The sequence below is a fragment of the Aquarana catesbeiana genome, linkage group LG07 (genome assembly GCF_042186555.1).
Source record: "Aquarana catesbeiana isolate 2022-GZ linkage group LG07, ASM4218655v1, whole genome shotgun sequence".
NCBI classification, from domain to species: domain Eukaryota; kingdom Metazoa; phylum Chordata; class Amphibia; order Anura; family Ranidae; genus Aquarana; species Aquarana catesbeiana.
In genome coordinates this window covers 296812036-296833245 of record NC_133330.1, presented here as the reverse complement: position 1 = coordinate 296833245, position 21210 = coordinate 296812036, and the positions used below count along the sequence as shown (strand labels likewise).

The window sequence follows — 21210 nt, the reverse complement described above, 5'->3', positions numbered from 1 at the left end:
ATTAAGATCTGAGCCCCCCCTGCTCCACGAAGGGAGCCCCCTTTTTTGCAACATCCTCAGCAACATATGGGTGATGACCCAAGACTCCAGCAAAACGCCACATGGCAGGCATGTCTCCAAGCCATACCCACTAAAGAGGACTTTAAACTCCTTATTGAGGAAGTTAAGTCTGCCTGTCGGGCGGAAATCCAAACAATTCATGCCAACCTTAAACATCTATCTGAGAGAGTAGAGGTGGGTGAAGAGGAGATTCAGGAGACCAAACTTGCTGTGCATCGCATTCAAATACAAGGAGCTGATCACCATCTAATGCTTCGGAATATGCAGCGCCATATTGAAGATTTAGATAACAGGGGTCGTAGAAACAACATTCGGATCAGGGGTCTACCAGAGCCGGAGGGCCCGGAGGATCTCCACGAAACTTTGCAATCTTTATTCAACAATTTATTGGGGGACCCCCTGAATAAACCTATAGAGATGGACCGTGCCCACCGTGCCCTGCGTCCCAAAGGGCCTGCCTCCAGACCACGCGATGTCATATGCAGAGTCCACTCCTTCCCCTTAAAGGAAGACATTATGCGAAAAGCCCGAGCCACCAGGAAGGTGGTTCATGGAAATGCACCAATTTAGCTATACCCAGATCTTTCCTGGATCACCCTACAAAAGCGTAGACTCCTCCAGCCTCTACTAGCTTCTTTACAGGAAAACCACATAACCTACCGATGGGGCTTTCCTTTCAGTCTAACAGCCCGCCATCAAGGAAAATCCGCAGTCTTACGCTTCCCGGAGGATCTAGATAACTTTTGCAACACTTTGGAGATCCCTGTTCCCCGTCTTCAAAACTGGGACTTGGTGGAAACACCAACGCCACCACCAGTGGTCTGGCAGAAGATACCTCCAAGGAAACGCCCCAGGGACAGGGACTCTCCTCGAGGGTTTACTAAGCCTAGGAATGGATGACTGCCACTAGGGATGAGCTTCGAGTTCGAGTCGAACTCATGTTCGACTCGAACATTGGCTGTTCGCAAGTTCACCGAACAGCGAACAATTTGGGGTGTTCGCGGCAAATTCGAATGCCGCGGAACACCCTTTAAAAGTCTATGGGAGAAATCAAAAGTGCTCATTTTAAAGGCTAATATGCAAGTTATTGTCATAAAAAGTGTTTGGGGACCTGGGTCCTGCCCCAGGGGACATGGATCAATGCAAAAAAAAGTTTTAAAAACGGCCGTTTTTTCAGGAGCAGTGATTTTAATAATGCTTAAAGTCAATCAATAAAAGTGTAATATCCCTTTAAATTTCGTACCTGGGGGGTGTCTATAGTGTGCCTGTAAAAAACTGTCTCGTCATTTTTAACATTTTTGACACTTTTTTCGTGAAATGGTAGGGGTACTTATGTACCCCCTTACCATTTCACACAGGGGGGGGGCCGGGATCTGGGGGTCACCTTGTTAAAGGGGGCTTCCAGATTCCGATAAGCCCCCCGCCCGCAGACCCCCACAACCACCGGCCAGGGTTGTGGGGATGAGGCCCTTGTCCTCATCAACATGGGGACAAGGTGTTTTGGGGGGCTACCCCAAAGCACCCTCCCAATGTTGAGGGCATGTGGCCTGGTACGGTTCAGGAGGGAGGGGGGGCCGCACTCTCGTCCCCCCCTCTTTTCCTGCGGCCTGCCAGGTTGCATGCTCGGATAAGGGTCTGGTATGAATTTTTGGGGGGACCCCACGCCGTTTTTTTTTTTTTTTTGGCGCGGGGTTCCCCTTAAAATCCATACCAGACCTGAAGGGTCTGGTATGGAATTTAGGGGGAACCCCACGTCATTTTTTTTTTTAAATTTTGGCCGGGGTTCCCCTTAATATCCATACCAGACCTGAAGGGCCTGGTATGGAATTTAGGGGGACCCCCACGTCATTTTTTTTTTTTAATTTTGGTTCGGGGTTCCCCTTTGGGGAATTCCCAAGCCGTTTTTATCAATGAACTTCTATGTGTATTGTCGGCAATGCAATAGCCGCGGGTAGTTTTAAATGAGTTTTTTCCTTCAAAATGTCATTTTGCTGTCAGACTGTTCTAAACACAGGAAACATGCGCCCCTTTACAGGCATACTATAGACACCCCCCAGGTACGAAATTTAAAGGGATATTACACTTTTATTGTTTGACTTTAAGCATTATTAAAATCACTGCTCCTGAAAAAACGGCCGTTTTTAAAACTTTTTTTTGCATTGATCCATGTCCCCTGGGGCAGGACCCAGGTCCCCAAACACTTTTTATGACAATAACTTGCATATAAGCCTTTAAAATTAGCACTTTTGATTATTCATGTTCGTGTCCCATAGACTTTAACGGTGTTCGCATGTTCGAACGAACTTTTTTCCTGTTCGCATGTTCTGGTGCGAACCGAACAGGGGGGTGTTCGGCTCATCCCTAACTGCCACATTGGGTTCCCCTGGCCCACCCATTAGATATATTTGCACCCCCCCTTTTTTCTTTAGGCCCAAAGCCCGTTAACTCCTGCTACCTATCAGGCACTTTTTATTGGAGACTTTACAGTAGTGGTTTCTCTGGTCACTAGTCCCCCTATAGGTTTACCTAACCAAAGTTCCCGTTTTATTTCCTATTTAATAGGAGGTTTTTTGAACACTGTTGTGTTTGATTACGTGGTTCTCTATGTCCCCCCGGACCGGACCCTTTTTGGGGGTCCCGCTCGGGGAGACTTACCGGAACTTAATAGATCCCGTGCGATTTGCATTGCTTGGGATCTCTTTGCAATGTTTGCTTCTACTGGTTGTGTTTATAACTAATATCTTTTTTCTTTCTTCCTCTCTCCTCTTCATTTTTCTCCTCCCCACCCCTTCTCCTTCTCTGGCTCCTCATCGGCTCTGGAGAGCTAACTGGATATGTCCTGTATATGGGTCCCCCTCTTCCTTGGATGTTTGGACACCCTCGCGGCTGGATAAGCTAAGTAACGCTGAGCTCACACACACCCACGATTATGGTTAAGATAATATCACTTAATGTTCATGGCCTGAACTCAAATAAAAAGAGGCATCTAGCAATGAGAGAGCTCAGGCAGTCTGGGGCGGACGTTGCCCTGTTGCAGGAAACAAATTTCAATAAAGGAGACGCCTTCACATTTGCATCCAGATACTTCCCTCAGGCCTGCCAGGCGTTTAATCCCCGCAAAAGAGCTGGAGTGGCAATCCTATTTAAAAAAGGCTCCCCTTTCACATGCACTGAGTCTCTTATAGACCCGCATGGGCACTACATTATCCTACGTGGCCAATGGCAAGAGCAGGGGGTCACTATCTGTGTATTGTATGCTCCTAATACCCGCCAAATACACTTTTTAACCAGAGTATTAGCGCAAATATTTAAATCCCCCAACGAATATTTGATCATTGGAGGAGACTTTAATTTATGCCATTCGGTGGGTTTAGATCGCCATGTAATGAACTCTACAGAACCACAAACCCGAGTTGCACGGGATTCACAACTATTTCGCCAACTCACTAGGCGTTATGCTTTATTTGATATATGGCGGGCTCTACGCCCGGGAGACAGACAATATACATTTTACTCCGCCCCTCACCGCATGCACTCTCGTATAGACTACCTTTTTGTGAACAATGCCACCCTTCGTGCCACTATGGATACTCAGATCCTACCCATCTCTTGGTCCGACCACGCTCCTGTGACCATGTCCTTGGAGATGGGTACTTCTATACATAAGCCATGTCACTGGCAATTAAATAACTTCCTTCTTCAACACACCCCATCTAAATTAGAACTCGAGACAACCTTACAGAACTATTTTCTTGAAAATGACACATCGGATGTCTCCCTTTCCACTCTTTGGGAGGCCCACAAGGCGGTCTTCAGGGGGTGGTGTATAGCACTATCCTCAGCCATGAAGAAAGATGCGAAGGCATCCAAACTTCAGGCGGAGAGAGACCTTAAAACCTTAGAACTCCAACTACAGACTTCGCCATCCCTACCCCTTCTTAAAAAAATTGTTTGCTTGCGTACCACACTCTGTGATCTAGCATTAGGCCAGGTAGTGAAAGCTCTCCTTAGACTAAAACAAACGTATTACGACATAGGCAATAAAGCCCACTCACTATTAGCACGTAAATTGTCAGAGAGATCTCATATGACCACCCCTCACCAAATAAAAAATAGAAGGGATACACTTCTCTCACACCCCCAGGAAATAGCTCAGGCTTTTGCAGAATTTTATACGGCCCTATATAATGATCCTGAAATTCCGCATGACCCACTTTCCCCTGATTTAGCTGAACGTATGCGACAATATTTAATGGACAGTGGAATTCCTAAACTTCAGGCGTCAGACTTACTTTCCCTCAATGCCCTGATATCGGTAGAAGAACTGACAGCCACCGTTAAAAGCTTACCGTCCCGCAAGTCCCCTGGCCCCAATGGCCTCCCTTATAAATACTATAAGACATTTCTTCCAACCCTCTTGCCCCATATGTGCAGGTTGTATAATGCCTTTCTTCAGCAAACCCCTATTCCCTCAGATATGCAGAGATCATTCCTCACGTTGATCCCCAAACCTGAAAAAGATCCTTCATTGTGTGCAAGTTATAGGCCAATCGCACTGCTAAACTCTGATCTAAAAATTTTTACTAAGCTCCTCTCGATGCGATTGAACCTAATACTTCCCTCCTTAATACATAAGGATCAGGTGGGCTTTGCACCCCTCCGTCAGGCAGGGGATAATATGAGACGGATTATTGATCTCATAGATGTGGCAAACAGGGATGGTTTGGAAACATTGGTACTAGGGCTGGATGCTGAAAAGGCCTTTGATCGCCTTGGATGGCCGTTTCTGTTTGCCACATTGAAATATATGGGGTTCCGAGGCCCTTTCTTGCAGGCCATACAACACTTATACACAAATCCCACTTCTCAGGTTAAGACGCCCTTTGCTTTATCATCAGCTTTGTCGATCGCGAATGGAACCCGCCAGGGATGCCCTCTCTCGCCGTTATTATTTGCGCTATGTGTTGAGCCTCTGGCAGCGGCGGTTCGTAAAAATCCAAACATACATGGGATTCCAGTACGGGGCAGGGATTTTAAACTAGCAATATTCGCAGACGACATTATACTTACCCTGACTCAGCCTAGGATATCACTCCCCAATTTACATGCTGAGCTAGATTTATACCGCTCCCTTTCTGGTTGCAAAATAAATGCGTCTAAATCAGAGGCCTTACCCGTTAATATCCCCCCAGTAGAGGTACAGCATTTACAGCAATGTTTCCCCTACCACTGGAAAACCACAGCCCTGAAATACTTAGGAGTGCAGATCACCCCGTCCTACACTACCCTATATAGAGCTAACTTCCCTCCCCTCTATAGATCCATAAGGGATTTGCTACAAAAGTGGAAGGCCCACCATACATCCCTTCTGGGGAGGGTGGCCTCTGTAAAGATGAACATCCTTCCCAAACTTCTCTACCTCTTCCAGACACTTCCCATTCCAATCCCTCGGTCAGATCTGAGGAAGCTTCAGACGGATTTGGTGAAGTTTGTTTGGAACTATAGGAGGCATAGAATATCTCAATCAGTTTTAATGGCGGCGCGTTCAGAAGGGGGACTGGCGTTCCCCGACTTGAACAGATATTGCCAAGCAGCCCAACTGCGGGCCCTGGCATCCTGGTTTCCCCAACGGTCTTACAATAGATGGACTGAAATTGAAAAACTCTGGCTGGCACCCATACACCCAAATAGCTTGCTCTGGAATGCAAATGTGGAGGTGGACTTGGCCCAGCTTCTAGGCCCTATGTTTCTTCTTCGATCTCTCTGGCATAAATTATCCAGAACACATAGGTTGGGCTCGGAGAGATCACTTCTTACATCCTTTCTTTATAACCCCAGACTGCCTGCAGGCCTTACGCATCAAATGTCCTCACCATGGGCAACAAGGAATTTATTCCACTTTGGTCATCTAGTACACCCCTGTACGGGTAAATTGCTCTCATTTATAGATCTCCAAAGGAAATTTGACTTGCCCCGTCAGGTATTTTATGGGTATCTACAGATCAGGCACTATGCCCAGTCGATAGCCCCGAACTTACAATTCTCAACCCCGCCCATATTTGAGAATCTGATGTTAGAAGGTTCAGCACGTCGAGGTTTCATTTCAGATATATACAAGGTGCTAAATTCGTATTGTTTTGCCACTCAGGGTAAGCATGCATACATGCTTCGATGGGAGAGAGCATTGGGAGAAGAGATACCAGAAGCGACTTGGCAAACAATTTGGTCACAGGCAGCTAAAAGTTCTCTTTGTACACTCTACAAGGAAAATGCCTATAAAATCATTTTCTTTTGGTATATGACACCGGATGTTCTCCGGGCTATCTACCCTTCTAGCTCGGATAGATGTTGGAGGTGTCAGGGAGATAGGGGAACATTATATCACATTTACTGGTCCTGCCCCAAGATAGTGCCTTTTTGGGCGGAGGCGCAATCTTTACTAACCCGCTTGCTGGGAGTACAGGTCCCTAGAACCCCTAAATTATTCCTCCTAGGGGTATCTGGTTTACAGATACCTAAGCACTCCAAGAAACTGCTTCGGCACATCTTGACAGCCGCGAGGTGTCTCATAGCTCTCTACTGGAAGAGACGGGACCCGCCTACTCAAACAGACCTATATACCAGAATCAAGGATATAGAACTAATGGAAAAAATGACTGCTAGATTACAAGACAGATTGGAAACACATGATAAGGTCTGGGAAGACTGGCATAGATGAGAAGATCCTCCTTGAGCCATTGATGGAGCCTCCCCCTCCTTCTCCCTCCCTCCCCTCCCCCCTCTTTCCTTCTCTTCTCTACTGTTTCTATCTCTTATTTTGTTCATTAGACGATGTCAGGGTCTATGTCTATATCTATATGTTGACTTTTGCACTATATATGGAACCCAATCTAAGCTTTATACATCTGAATAACTGTTTATTAATGCTGGTTATTTGCCAGTTTTGTCGCTGGCATGGCAAATTTTGTACAACACGATGTCATTGTCTATGTAACTTACCTGACTTTTTGATTAATAAAAAAACGTTATTTGAAAAAAAAAAAGAAGGGACCAGTATTTAACAGATGCCAGTGCCTGTAGCAGTTAGTGTAGAATATACAAAAAAAGTAGCTCTGGTAAGTTCTAAAAAGATTAGCCTTGGCAGAAGAGGATATCTTTGTGAATTTAGAAACCTGCTGGTTTCTTTTCCAATAAGGTGGACCTTTTAATCCAACCTCAGTCCTTTTCAAAGATCTTTGCTGGCGCTCTGAACACATAGACATCAAGAACAATTAAATCCAAGTTCCTGCCTGGTACAAATAAGATTTTGCTTATAATTATGGCTGAGCATCACATCCAATTTTCATTTTAAAATTTTTAATGAATCAAATATTACCTAAGATGTGATGTTAAACAGTAAATACAAGCATGACTGCTTCTCAATTTACTGACCTTCAATATATCATGCAATGTGAATGCAATGGGAATTGAGGATACAACAAAAGGAAGGCTCTAGCGAAAACTATAGACTGTTTTAACTTAAGTATAAGCAATCACAAGCATTCTCCTTCAATAATGACCTTGGTGAGGGTTACTAATTAGCACTGCTAAATACATTTAGTTAATACATTTTATGTCTTTCAGTTTGCAGCCAGTTTGTTATCCACCACATCCCACACCATCCAATATTTTGGCATTTTATAAATGATTCTTAATGCTAATATGTCTCATGCATAGGGAGTCATCAAGATTCTGCAGCACGCAAGCACAAAGAAATGCTGAGGTTTTGTAAAAGGCAAAAGAAAAATTGATTTCCCCCCAAAGTTCTAATTAACCTTTTGTTGTGGGGGAGAGAGAAGTAAAATTGTCCCTATAGGCAAAACAGCTTCCTCCCACAGTCAGTAACCACTAAGTTCTCTTTCTAGCTAATACATAATAAAAGATGAATTTGCAGGTAATTTTAAAGGCATGCTAAAAAAGCATATTAAAGTGCTAGAGACAACCAGGTTTTGGGTTGATTTTCATCCTATGAATCCTCAAAGTAAAAACAATTTAAAAATCTTTCACTTTGAAAAAGAATGGGGAAATCCTGGCAACAGGCCTTCCTGCTTTATCAGATTTTGAATGTGTTACTATTCTTCATTCTGTATCCTAATTGGCATTCTGATTTGACCCTATCGTGTCTCCAATCTGTTTATTGTGCGTGTTTACTGCCCTTCTGCCTTATTCCTGACTACTCATTACCTGCTTAAGACTCTAGTCTCAAACTGGTGGCCCTCCAGCTGTTGCAAAACTACAAGTCCCATGAGGCATTGCAAGGCTGACAGTTACAAGCATGACTCCCACAAGCAGAGGCATGATGGGACTTGTAGTTTCGTAACAGCTCGAGGACCGCCAGTTTGAGACCCCTGCTCTAGACTGAACTTTATTATGCCATATGATTTGGTGCTCTAGATGTTGTCAAGTTTCTGCTCCTTGGAAGCCTGCCACCTACCTACCACCAGTGGAGCAATCCCAAGTACCAACATGGGAGTCACCAAGACTGGGAACTATGCATGCTTTAGTGGGAGCTTACATCTACCAATGGTAATATGTTGCATCCACCATTACCCATATTGATAATACAATCAGGAAGAATCATGGTCCAGTTTCAAACTGAAAATGAGGAAGACAGTGGGGTCATGAATATTCCAATACAAATGTCATGTATGCAATTTCTCAGAACTACCAAGGGTGGCACACAGAACCATGAAATACCTGATATGGATTTTGTCAGGCTCGAAATGACTGGAGAAAGTCAAGTAACCTGTACCCTAAGGGATCTTACTGCAAAATGTATATCTTTGATGAGAGATTACCTTTAGAGTATCATGAGGAGCTATTGAGGAGTTGTTATGGACTCCTGGAAGTGCCATATTGTGTGACTTATATGAAAGACATACATGGCTATTATTATGAAACTGGAACTCCAGTCAGAATATTCATTTTTTGAATAGGGCAGTGAAGGGTTAGGACTTCACAAATCCTGTATAAGATCACAGAAGGCATTATCTTCAATGGTGGAGTGAAGAAAGGTTATGTCTTTTGTCTTATTTATACTGATGTCCGTGTATGAGCACCAGAACAGAAAGTGAGGCAAAATCTTCCCAGAGATGGACACAATAAAAGCTTAACCAAGGTTAAAACCCATCTAAAATCTATCCCAAACTAAAAAAAAAAAATAACTGAAAGTACACTTTATCCAACCCTCTCTCTGCCAGACTGCCAATCCCTTCCATCCCTTTAATTCCCCAACTTTAAAAATCGATATCTCTATTTCTGGGCAGCTACTGTAAACATAGCTAATGCTTATTCTGTTCAAACTCCGGAAGCTCCGCAAATATGTACAGAATCATTTTTGTAATGTTTTATATTTTATTTTAGGTTTATGTCTGCAGAATATGTTCTGAGCATTTTCAAACAAAATGGCAAGCCAAATCACTTTAAGAGGAATGAAATAGAACAGATTTGTACGAGAGCAAAAGGATTACAAAGTATAATAGCATTAATATTAACGCAAGTTTTCGGTAAAATTGAGCTTCATCTTTATCAAACTGTGCTCAATAATTAAAGCTCTGGACTCAGATTGCGACTTATGTGTGTGTTGTAAAAAGGCAAGCGGTGCGTTAGATTCTTGTCTGGGCAAACTTAAAATACAACCCACGTCTGCTTTCCGCCTTAAGTTTTTTCCTCTAAGGACCCAATTAATTGCAGCTTCCTCTTGCCCTTTACACAAAGTTTATTCTCCGAAAAATGAAATGGAAATTTGAAAGTGGTCAGTTCAGCTGCCCTACTGTTTCATAAACACACTGGCATGTTGCTGTATATAGACATATACAATGCATACATGTCACTGCCAACTGGAGGAGGCCAGTTTTCTTGGAGACAAAAGACATTTCAAAGACATAATTTATCTTTGGCTTTCTGCCAATCTGATGCATTTTCATATATTTTCTGGCTGTCAGGTCCCAACAGCTAAACTTCAAGAAGATCATGTGCTAAAATTCTGTCAACCTTGACGACAATTATCAAAGTACTGTTCACAAATAAAGATATTCAGACAAAAAATGCTACTGGTATAACCAGCTCCATGCTTCTTTAACTCCCAAAAAGACTTACTTGATGTTTCAGTTGAATGTAGTTAAGATCTACAGCTCTCTAAATTAACCACACTTGGATCATTGAAAATATAATCCTAACTCACAATTAAAGCACCACTTCCCCCCTTCTCCACCACCATCACCATAAATTAATGAACAACTTCAGGAAAGAAATAAGACAGAGCAGTAAGTGCACTATTAATTTAAATCAAAATGACATTGGCACAATAAAATATTCTACTTATTTTAGCTTTAATTGAGTTATATATATTTATCGTACTGCATCAGGGCTGTGCAAAGAAATGTGACCCAGTTCATTAGGGCAGTGTTCCTGAAACTTTGGAGCATCATCTTTGTTGCTTATAATGTCTAACTATCAGTTCCATAGCATCATGTGCCCCTGGGCAATGTAATGCTCTGGGGCCCCTACCAGTGAGATGGTAGGGAAAAAAGTAGGCGTGGCTAAATTATGCTACATATTGGACATTTTAATTTTTAATTTGACATTTAATTTTTAAATTCAGATTTTTAATCTGATTTTTTATAATTTTCGTATTATTGTTACAATTTAAAAAAAAACAAAAAAAACACAACTTTTTTTTTTTACAACACTGTTAGGGAGTCTTTGGTGAGAGATCAGGGTTCTAAACAGACCCCTGAAGTCTCACTTTTGAGACTGAGAAAGGGGCTAAGGAAACACATTCCCCAGTTCCTTTCTGAAGTCTCAGCTGCACTGCAGATTAATGAACAGGAGACAGGTACCAATCACTCACTGTGTTCATTTAGAAAAGGAAGGGGCCAGTAAATGACATATTTACCATCCTCTTCCCCCGCTCTACATCCTGAACATCCCCCTGTGTGCCTGTAGCTGCTGCCAGGGGGAGAAGAGGGTAGCCTCCCCAGTTGGGGTGTGGAGGGGGACACACAGAGGGGCCCAAGCAGTGGGAAAATCCAATAGTGGATAGGACTGGGTGATCAGTGGGCAGGTGGGGAAAATAACTGGAACTATTCTTTTGTTGCTCACCCTTCTGCAGCTGAAAGACAGCCGGAGGGATGAGGAGATGTCAGCTTTCGGCTGCTGCAGGGTGAGCCACAATTTTCCCCACCCACTCACCGATCACCTGCTCTGTCCACATGCTATTTCTCTTCCTGGGGGAAACTGCAGGGACCCCCCATGCACCTGGGGCTCGAACGATAAGGCAGAACTGCTAACTATAGCTGCACCTGCTACTGCAAGATAATGGTGGTTTGGTAATTTAAAGAGTTTGTTACCCCAACACTTCATATTCCTGATATGTACCTGCTGTACCATGTACTTGTATGAGAAAGTATTCTGTTCTCTTTGTTTTGCTTCCTTTATGGAAAATCCCTGGTGTTCCTATCATTCCCTCTGCTTTCCTAATAAAAACTGACCACACTAAGCAGGGGAACAGAACATGGTCAGTTCTCTAGCTATGCTGGGAACTCAGTGTGCTCTCCTCCAATGATCAGATGTGTCCTGATATGTCCCTGCTGCACAGCCATTCACTGGGAAGCTCAGTGTGCTGCTGCTTCTCCTCCCTCAAGCTCTTATGCAGCTGAGAACAGAGGGAATGTGATCACTTACAGAAAAAGGGAAAAGGGTATTTATAGTATATTTTATATCTATACACAAATGTTTTGCCTTTTATTTCTATTTTAAACTGAATAGGTTGTTTTACAAGGTGATCTTTAGAATCACTTTGACTTTTTTAAACTTTCTTTGGTTTTCTCTCCTGGGGCTAATTGCTACAAGTAGCTAGTATGACAATAATGACACCCCCGTTTCTTGGCCAATCAGCATTTATTTAAAGTAAGTCTTAACTCCAAAAAATTTACATTTGCTATATTATAGGGGAAGATTAGAAATATCTTTTGTCTTGAATGCCTCCAGAAAATTTGTTGTGTTCTTGCCAAAATGAGCCTCTGCCTGGACATCTTCTAGATTTGGGGGGAAACTTCGAGATGTCACTACTGGAAAGGAAACTGTACCTGAGGACCTGCAGTGCAAAGATCTGGCTGCATCTACTTAATTTATGACAGGAGCTATTCAAGTTTTCCTCGCCAACCTTCATCTTTTCAACTTCTAGACTTGCTCCTGGTGATCTAACCATCACCGGTACCGTGAACAGAAACTGTATCACTTTCAGTGCTTTCTTCCACCCTATCACTTGTTCTAAGACTTACATTTTAAACATAGGTATTAGGGTAGCACTGATACCAATTTTTTAAGACTGAGTACAAGTACCAATACTTTTTTCAAGTACTCGCTGATACCGATTACCGATATTTTTTTGTGTCATGTGCCAGTGGCACTAATATGCAGCACTGATGGGTACTGATGAGACGTGGACTGTGTCCGTAGTTTTCTATTTTTTTTTTTTTTTTACAATCTTATTTTTTACAATTAGTTTTTTGTATTATTTCTGACAACGCTTTTTTTTTGGGGGGGGGGGGGGAGTGGACAGTGTCAGTGTTTTTTTTTATTTATTTTTTATTATTTTTACAATTTTACTTTAAACTATTTATTTATTACAATGTTTCCTTTTATTTTTTTTGTATTCAACCCTGTTGGAGGGTAGGGGGGCTTTGGTGAGATATCAGGGGTCTAAACAGACCCCTGACATCTCCCCTTTGAGACATGGAAAGGGACTGAGGATAGAGATTCCCCAGTCCCGTTCTCAGCAGCCTCAGGTGTACTGAAGATTAAACATGTGCAATTCGTTTCGTTACGAATTTGTTTTTTAACGAATTTCAACAAATTCGTTAATTCAGAAATATCCGAATTAACGAAAACCCGTTTAAAAATTTTTTCCGAATATTCATAAATTCGAATATTCGCAAATTCGTAAATTTGTACATGCGTACATTAGTAAATTCGTACATTGGCACATTCATAAATTCATAAATTCATAAATTCTTAAATTCGTAAATTTGAACGTTTGGAAATCTGAAATAATAATTAACTCATAATAACTATTACTAACTATTAAATTATAGGTATTGGAATTTCCTTTCAAATTCGGCTGTTAGTGAACAGAACAAATACAAATTTATCCGAAGTTACGAATTATCCGAAATAACAAATGCAGTATCTAAACTAATAGAACGTAATGAATTAAACATAATAAATAACAATAATAATAATAAAAACGTTTTATTATTATTATTTATTATTAATTTGTTCCGTTCCATTTGTTTAGATGCGGCATTTGTTATTTTGGATAACCTGTAACCGGATAAATTTGTTACGTTCACAAACAGCCAAATTTGAAAGGAAATTCCAATACCTATAATTTAATAGATAGTTATTATTTCAGATTTTCACATTTTTGAATTTTCGGATTTTCAAATTTCAAATTTCCAAATTTACGAATTTTATACTTTCCGAATTTACTAATCTACGAATTTTCAAACTTACGAATGTACAAATTTAATAATGTACGAATTTACAAATGTACGAATTTATAAATAGCGATCATAACAAATGACCCGAAAAACGAAAAAAAAAAAGAATGAAACGAAAACTAACAAACTTTTTGGCGGTGCACATGTCTACTGAAGATGAATGGAGAGGAGATAGCGGCTCCTCTTCATTCATAAACTGAAGCATCATAAACACAGTGATCACTAACTCTGTCCATTCAGAAAAGGAAGGAGCTGGAAAATGACATATTTACTGGCTCCTTCCTCCGCTCTCCATCCTGAAAGATCTGGGACAGGGGGGGACCAAAGGAAGAGGGGGGAGAATTGAACCAAGGGAGCACACGAAGGGGGACCGGAGGAGGACAGGGGGGGACCGGAGGAGAATGGGGGGTGGAACCAAGGGAGCACTCGGAGAGGGACCGGAGGAGGACAGGCCCCAGAGGAGCCCACGGAGGAGCACAGAGGAGGACACAGAGGGGAGACGGGGGAGGATACAGGGGACACTCAGGAACGATTGGTGTGGCGGTGGGGTAAGTTATAATCACCGGTCTCCCTTTGTGGCTTTCAATAAAGCAGCTGAAAGCCGCGGAGGAAAGAGGAGAAGTGTCTGTCAGCGGCTTTATTGAAAGCCACACAGGGAGATCGGTGATTATAACCCCCACTGCACCGATCATCCCTGAGTGTCCAGTTATCGGATTAGGCATTGGGAGCATTTACAGGAATACAAGTACTCCTGTAAATGCTCAGTATCGGCACTGATACCGATACTAGTATCGGTGTTGATGCAACCCTAATGGGTATGCAACTTTTTAAACTGAAGTTCTTGTACCAAAAAGCCTCACCCTCACCAAAAGCCTGCCCAAAAGAATTAGTGCAGCTTTCATCAACAATAAAGGCACCGCGATTAAGAAAAAATGGACACTGAGAACAGGGTGCAATTATACTGAAATGGAGACTATTTTGCTGGAAAAAGAAAGTAGGACTGAGTGGTAACCTGGCACTGAGTCAAATGTCAGATTCATTGTCCTGTTGTGACTGCAAAGGTGAACAGGCTATCAAAAATCATGCATTTGACATGCATGAACTAGCAGTAGTAGCACGGGAATGTGTCTCGATATATCCAATGTTGCACTTCATTTTAGATCCAGATGACATTTTAATGGCACTTGAAATATGTTTTTTTTATTTTACTTGACATTGCGCTTGAGTGCTTAAGTGACTGAGACAATAAAGCTTATTGCTGCACAACTAATAATGCTAGTGAATACACCTTTGTTATTGCTACCTTCAAGTTGAAAAGCATATTTGTATGTAAAAGCATTTTTGTTGCAGAAAAAAGATACGATAGGGTTGATTTTATAAAGGCAGACTGTTCACGTTTAAGGAAAATTGCACTTTGCAAGGTAATTTTCCCCAAAGCTTAGTGAATGTGGTGAAATTTCACTTTAAAAAGAATGCCCTATCATGTTAAAAGAAAATGAGAAAAAAAAACCTGCATTTTTGCTTGTGTAAGGTTGGATGATGGAAGTCATCAGCACTTCACCTCATTCACTCGGGAAAAATTCCTATGCAAAGCACAACTTCCCTTGCAAAGCGAACAGCCTGTTTGCTTTTAGTAAATCAACACCTACATTTCTTTTGCAATAAGATATGCATACTTGCCTACTCGCAAATTTGTTTTCTTGGTGCCATGATGAATTATTGGAGTTACGTCATCCCGGCTGGGCCAATCAAGACTACTAAAGACAAGGTGAAGTTGATGGTGCTGGCAAGGAAGATTGCAGGGGTTTCATCACTGAGCCAGTAGTAAGTATTGGTAGCTTTGGTTCCGCTTAAAGTGTTACTAACCCCAGAACCTGCATTCACTATATCTGGTCTCCCACAGTACACAGAATATGGAAATGCAATAGTTTTAGTAAATATAAATTGCTAAATACCTTTTCTCATCAGCAGTATGAAGCAGTTGTGTGACTTCTATCAGTGTCTAGCAGAGCACTGATTAAAGTTTGTAGGAGGCATTTTCATTCTATTCTGACTGTCATATGAGGCTGCAGGACCCCTGACTCTCTGTCTGGACAGTGCTGATTGGCCCTGTGCTGATCACATGCACCCTTCGAAGGAAAAAAAAAAACTGTAGCAATACACACCAAACTGAGTATGTGCAGAGTGACTCCAAAGGCTCTATTTTAGCAGGAAATGGATTAGGGACAGTGGAAGAAGAGGAAGATCAGAGAAGACAGGATCAAACAGTCTTTTTACACAAAGCAGAGGATTAACCCCTTAGGTTCCACAGTGAGTATAACAAGCATGCTTTACTGTATATACAGACTGATTTTACTGTTTCACTTTAATTCTTATCCTTGGCCATTAACAGAACTTTGAACTGACCCTATCTAGCACCTGCTTTCCAACATGTGACAACAACCTTCTTTTTTTCTGTGAGACTAGCATCCTGAGGTAGGTTTGGAAAGAATTGCTGACAGCTGATAAAGAACAAATGTGCTGTGTAATCTCGCGTACACAAGAGCGGAGTTTCCGGCAGACTCGGTCCGGCGGACCAGACTCCGTTGGACAATTCGATCATGTGTGGGCTCCAGCGGACTTTTTTTTCCCAAAAGTCAGACGGACCTAGAAACAAAACATGTTTCAAATCTTTCCAACGGACTTGAGTCCGGTCGAAAAATCCGCTCGTCTGTATGCTAGTCCGACGGACTAAAACCGACGCTAGGGCAGCTATTGGCTACTGGCTATTAACTTCCTTATTTTAGTCCGGTTGTACGTCATCACGTACGAATCCGTCGGACTTTGGTGTGATTGTGTGTAGGCAAGTCCGTTCATTAGGAAAGTCCATCGGAAGTCCGCCGAAAGTCCGTCAGATAGACCGTCGGACCAGTCCGGTTGAAAAGTTCGCTCGTGAGTACGCGACATTAGGCTCCATGCATACTGGACTTAGAAAAATGCCAGTTTCCTTGGCAGAAAAAAAAATTCTATATAAGCTCTATAAAAACACACAGTAGTTTAGACAAGTTTAGGAGAGTTTAGCGTTTTTTCTGCCAGAAAGCTCCAATCAGAAACGCAAACCAGAAGGTTTTTTTCCCTGCCTCTAAACGTTGAGCCTAAAATATGCCTGTATTCATCCTAATGTGCATGGACACATAGGATAACATTGAGCTGTTTCTACATGCAAAACACAACCTGTAGAAGCAGTGATTTTTAAGGCAGTGTGCATGGACCTTTTAGCATGATGATGATTGTCAGTGTTACTGCTGACAGGAGACATTAGTCTTCATCAAACCTAATATGGGTCCCCTAGTGCATTCTGTGATTGACAGCTCCAGCCCTGAAGAAGAGAGAGGCGTTTTCCCCAAAAGGCGTTGACAGTATTTGATGTTTTTAAACATTAGATGTTCCAAAAAGTCCGTTAAGTGAGATGACCTTGTACCAGGCGCTGTTCAGTACACATCTAAGAATTTACTATCTGGCCAGCCATACTTTTGTCACTTTTAGAGAGGTAGCTGCCTAGGAACAGAACATTGCTCACCTATATTATAAATCAACCATGGATCGGATCTGCTTCTTTGGGGGGAAAAGCACTTTGCAGTGGATCCACTGGAACTAACTTTCACTTCTTTTGGTCCAAACACATCATGGAACTAAATACTGTGAAAATAGCCACCAAACCATAGTGACTAATGATTATGCTAAGAAGAAATGAAAGGAGGTGTCAAGCACCAGTGCACTAAAAATCTGTACTATTGGGGGTTGGGTCCGATAGTACAAACACTCCTGACTAGTTTGGGTGATAGACACAAAATATACCTGTGCTCAAATCCTTAGCTTGTACATGTATTTAAACTATCAGGTGCTAAAGTGTTGTGACCACATATTAACACTACAAATTCTGGATGAACCACTTGGAAAGGGTGTATAGCAGTGTGCAGAGGGTTCATTCAGAATTTGTAGTGGTTTGGGTGATAGGCGGCAAGCACAGTGGAGAAAAGGGGGCTATGCAGCGCAGCATGGTAAGCCTGACAAAGGTCACAAAGAACTGATAATGACAAAGAGACATTTTTGGCATGAGTCTCCCATAAATATATGTATATCCATATTAGGCGAACTGCCGCTCCAGGAAGAACCATGCAAATTGGTCTGTTGATAATATTAAGAGAGTGGAATAACTACTAACATTTAATATTAGGTACAAACTCCTTTACCACTCTCATAAAAACTCAGAAGGCCTCCTGACAGGGAAATTGTGAAAGCTCTACGTTAGTCATTTGTACATCATGTTCAACCAGTAAACAACTGCCATATGGTGCTGTACGGGGCTGATGGAATGCAAAGGCATAAAATGTAAAATGACAATATTCAGGTGTTCCCGAACTTCCAGAATGTGTCAAGTGGATTATTAAGATAGCTCTATAAACATTCTATTCAATACATGAGAAGACAGCTGTCTCTTGTCGTAATACTGTCATCCATCACATTATTCTAGATTTCATTCTATAACTTCCTTTGAGTGCACACAGATGTATGTGTGTGTCATGATGCAACACATGTAATGAAAGTATACCCTTGATAATACCTACATTTCAGTATCAGTATGACTCCCGTGGACTAGTTTAGTTTGCTGGAGTATTCATATAGCTTTTACTTTACATATTGCTATTCAGAAAGCATACTCATCTTACTGTCCTCAAAAAATGGTGCTTCTTTAAAGTAACCCAAGTGGTAAAGAGCCATCAACAATGAACAGATACATTTGCAGCTAATCAATCAAATATTTGCTTCACCAGATCCTTTTTTTAAAGTGCCACTTATGTTACATTCCAAGTGGCTGATGTATATACTGTAAACAAGAGCACAGAAAAAGGAGCTTTTAGCTAAAATGGTCAATTCTGTTATCAAGGTTCATGACAGGTTTAAAATTTGATTGGTAGCTAAGAAAAGCACACACATATTTTAAGTTGCTAACTATTAATATCTTCAATTAATGTAGAAATTCTGTGGAACAATACATTAGTGGTTGTTCTCAATATATTTATTCCCGATGCATCCTGAAAATCATCCTTAAAGCTAGCCTTGAAAGGGTATACTGAACTGAATAGCTCAATAATCATGAGGAATTGGCAAAGAGGCACATTGAGAGGAATGCAGCCATTACCAGTCTGTTCAGTGTGCAGCAAGTATACAGTGCACATAAATGTACGCACTTATCACTCCCATGGGCATGCAACACTAGTTTATAAAAGTCTATATAGACCTATGCCCTAATGTGGTAATGCACAGGAAATCTGTCCATAGCTGGCCAAGAAGTCCATAAATGACTATAATTGATTAAGAAGGTCATAACTGACCATAGCTGCCATAGCTGGTCAAGGCAGCCATAACTGGCCATAGCTGGTCAAGAAAGCCAAAGCTGGATATAGCTGGTCAAGAAGGCCATAACTGGCCATAGCTGGTCAAGAGAGCCATAGCTGGTCATAGCTGTTCAAGAAGGCCATAACTGGTCATAGCTGGCCAAGAAGGCCATAGCTGGTTAAGAAGACCATAGCTAGTCAAGAAGGCCATAGCTGCCATAGCTGGTCAAGGCAGACATACCTGGCCATAGCTTGTCAAGAAGGCCATAGCTGGTCATAGCTGGTCAAGAAAGCCAAAGCTGGCCATAGCTTGTCAAGAAAGCCAAAGCTGGCCATAGCTGGTCAAGAAGGCTATAACTGGTCATAGCTGGTCAAGAAGGCCATAGCTGGCGGTAGCTGCATGCAAAAAAATATGTTTTTTGTTGTGTTTTGCTTGCTACTAATCTCCTATAGAAAAAAAAAGCATCAATAGAATACAATGTGCATGAAGCCCATGAAAGTGTGCCATTATATATGTTCAAAAAGATTAAAAAAATAACCACTGGTCCTGCCAAAAATCTTGTCGGCTAATAGCTTCCTTTACTCTCTGCCTTTGCTGACTATTAAAAATCACATTGTTTTCAGCTATCTCAGCAGGGTGCAAAACCCTACTCTCTAGGCCAGAGTTCTTCCTGAGCTTGCTAGGGGTTCCTTGAGCAAAGAATCATTTCTGACTCTCAGATAGGTAACCACTGATGCCAAAGATCTTTTTAGCTATCTGTATGAGGGCCATTCCTCCTAATAACCAGAAATGTAAGGGGCATTCTTCCAGGTAACCTTCACACTAATGTACTGTAAGCTGTATCTATAGTAATTACTAGTAGGAGAGGGGAAGGTTTTTGTAGGCTTGTCCAAGGATGACAACTCTGATCCTTCAAAGATATAGTGCAGTAAGTGAGTATTGTCACCCTAGAACTGGCAGTGTGGTATCTGTGGGATTACCAGATGAAAATACAGGAAAAAAGCCTGGAAAAAAAGTAAATTAATGCAGCCATTATGAATAAGGACTAATAAGGTACAACATATTACATTTTTATTTATAGGTTCATGGGTCATGTTCATACACTAGCTGACAAGCTTATAACTTTCATATACAGACTATAAAAATCGACTATGGCTCCCCTTTAAGTGGTTAAAAATGAAACACTATCTTGGTATGTATTCTGTTGGCTTGATGTGTCTGTTTATTCTGTTTCCCGGCATTGCCTCCTTACGTTGTGTTCTATTTTCGTTGATATCGAGTTTAAGCTCTTAAAATGTTCATTAGTCTCAGATTGCATAATCATCGTTTTTTAGCGAGAGCGAGGTTGAAAAAGGATAATTCCCCATTCTAACAGCGGGTAGAATATGAGCTGAAATTACATCAGACAAGATCATGTAATCAGGATAAGGAGAGATTGAATGAAACAAAAGACCACTATATGATTTCAGCAATATACACTCTTCTAAATGACCTTGATTTACAAGAGAAATGGGGACTTTTAAGAAAAGCCATGAAATGATGGATGCTTGAGGGAGTCTTTGAAGTCTGGAATGTCAGTATAATGAGCATATAACATAACTGAGGAGAGTACATTCAGCCTATTTTATATAGCTACATATTGGCCAAATTTTTACTTTATGGCAGAAGCCTTTATTAGCTATGTAACCCCTAAGCCTTGCCTAATCATATATACATACCAATACAGCCTCCTGTGGCAAACAAGACTGGGATTTTCTATGTAGCATTCTGAGCAGTGATGGTTTACTGATTTTCCTTCTTCATAACAAAGGCTTGATTGAGGATTTAAAGTTAGTATGGTGGCTGTAATACTAGGTGAATTCCATCCAATACTGACATTTCATTTGTGTATTGACATCACCAGGCTGAATCACACATCAGCTTGGTATATTACTGGAAGACTCTCTTTGCTGCAGTTTGTGTCTTTACCCACCTCCCACAAGGCCAAAGGTGTCACTCAATCACTCCCAATATATATTTTTTTCTAACCAATACCAAAAGACTTTCTAAATTCTGTAAATATAAAGGTGACCAATAATACACAATTTGTAAACTACTATTAACCTCCCTGGCGGTTTTCCCGAGTGTGGCTCGGGGTTAAATTTCAGTCCCATTAGCGGTAACCCCGAGCCACACTCGGGATCGCATTGCAGGATCCTGGGGCAGCGTTACTTACCTTGTCCCCGGG

General features: G+C 41.6%; 1 protein-coding gene across 3 annotated transcripts in view; it reads right to left on the bottom strand.

Moving 5' to 3' along the window:
- Positions 1 to 21210, bottom strand: part of AGBL4 (AGBL carboxypeptidase 4) — a 3151866-nt gene that overhangs the window by 1970174 nt on the left and 1160482 nt on the right. The gene's annotated exons all lie outside the window — the stretch shown is intronic.